Consider the following 1,883-nt stretch of genomic DNA (forward strand, 5'->3'; position numbering starts at 1 on the left):
GAGGCAGAAATCAACAGTTAACTCAAACATAACAAACACTTTAACTGATTTAAACATTTCAGCTTTGGTACACAACCAAAACACAAAATATTATGAAGAGCTCTTTCTAGTTGTGCAAATATTTTTGGTGTGCTTGAAATAAGACAAAACTAACTTACAAGTAATTTTTCAGCAAGATATAGCAGCTTTTTATAAGCAACTAATTCCTTAATATTAAAAAGTGCTGGTTCCACCAGCAGATTTTTCACTTATAACGTGGGGAAAATGTGCTGTTATAAGTAAAATAATCTACTAGTTGGACTAGTACTTTCACTGCAAAAACACAAAATCCTACCAGGTATTTTTGTCCAGTTTCTAGTGCAAATATCTTAATACACTTAAAATAAGACAAAACTGACCTTCAGGTAACTTTTAATCAAGATGTAGGAGCTTATTTTAAGTCAGTAATTCTTAAATATTGATTAAATATTATCATTACTTCACTGAAAAAATGGGGAACTTTTGTACTTTAAAGGAAATAATCTGCCAGTGAATCTAGCACATTTCTAGATTAATATTAAGGAATTATGTACCTAAAGCTCCTTTATCTTGCTGAAAAGTTACTTGCAAGTTAGTTTTGTCTTATTCCAAGATTGATGAGATATTTGCACCAGAAACTAGAAGAAAATACTCGGTAAGATTTTGCGTTTTTACAGTGTATCTGGTCCCTTTGTAAAAAATCTAGACAACAGTTGAGCCAATTAAGATCGAAAAGTTACAATCCTGCTTAAACTCACCGTTTCAGGCGGTTTGTTCTCTCGAGGTTTCACTACAAACGCTCCTTTCTGCTTGTTTGTCCTTCAGTTTGTCCTGAGCTGAACCGACCGTGCCGGACTCCTCCCCAGGTCAGCCTGTCGCTCGGCCAAGAAACTGGGTTTATATTTGGCAAAGTGCGAAGTCGCAGCTGATAGGCGACAGTAAAGAAAGGAAGGAGCTGCAGTGGGCCTGCTTCAGAGACAGAAACAGGAAGGCGTCTAAGAGTTTACATTAACTAACTTTCAATTTAGTTTTGACCTGAGCAGCTGCAGTGGACAGCAGTCACTGCACAGCTGTTGTTTACAAAAGGGAAGATTGTAGATCAAAGGTTGAAATAACGTGGGAGGTGTGATTCTTCTTCCTATTGGTTAATGTTTAATTCTTAATTTTCTTCCTCCTAAATAATTCAGAATGAGTGTTAAAGATGCAGTACGTAACTTTTATGCACATTATTTACACATTTGTTGAATCTGTTGACAGTTTCAACTTGTGCACTGCAAAAAACACAAAATCTTACCAAGTATTTTTGGTCTAGTTTCAAGTGCAAACATTTTATCCCACTTGAAATAAGACAACACTAACTTAGAAGTAACGTTTGAGGGCGATAAAGGAGCTTATGCCACTGGCAGATTGCCACAAGAATTTTTTCCCATAAGTGGAATAATCTGAAAGTAGAACAAAAGCTTTTTCATTAATATTAATATTAATATCAAGCAACTCAGAAAGCAAATGTTATAGCTTTCTGAAAAGTTACTTGTAAATTAGTTTTGTCTTGTTTCAAGTATATTAAGATATTTGCAGTACAAACTAGATCAAAAATACTTTGTAAGATTTTGTGAAAAAATTCTGTGAAAAAAAATCAAGCTCCTCTGTCTTCTCCCAGTTCTAACTAGAAACAACCAATCAGAGTCAGGAGGTTCGGTTCTGAATCTGTAGACGAATCTACCCATTTATCTGTTAAAGTGTTATACTGTTGTTCTATCGTTATACCATGTGTTCAAATATTACTTGTCAAAAACCATATTTAACATTTTTTCACACTGGTATAATTTAGACCAGTGTGAACTGAAAGAAAAATAAAAATTTAA

At 34.3% G+C, this 1,883-nt stretch overlaps 1 long non-coding RNA gene across 1 annotated transcript in view; it reads right to left on the reverse strand.

The window, feature by feature from the left end:
* LOC106958063 (uncharacterized) overlaps positions 1 to 1,102 on the reverse strand; it is a 5,781-nt gene extending 4,679 nt beyond the window's left edge. The window contains exon 1 of the long non-coding RNA XR_001427083.1: positions 777 to 1,102. This is a non-coding gene — a long non-coding RNA (uncharacterized LOC106958063). The remainder of the gene's footprint in view (positions 1 to 776) is intronic.
* Between the last annotated feature and the right edge of the window lie 781 nt (positions 1,103 to 1,883).

Source organism: Poecilia latipinna, unplaced genomic scaffold (genome assembly GCF_001443285.1).
Source record: "Poecilia latipinna isolate Pla-1442-1.1 unplaced genomic scaffold, P_latipinna-1.0 Scaffold960, whole genome shotgun sequence".
Classification (NCBI taxonomy): domain Eukaryota; kingdom Metazoa; phylum Chordata; class Actinopteri; order Cyprinodontiformes; family Poeciliidae; genus Poecilia; species Poecilia latipinna.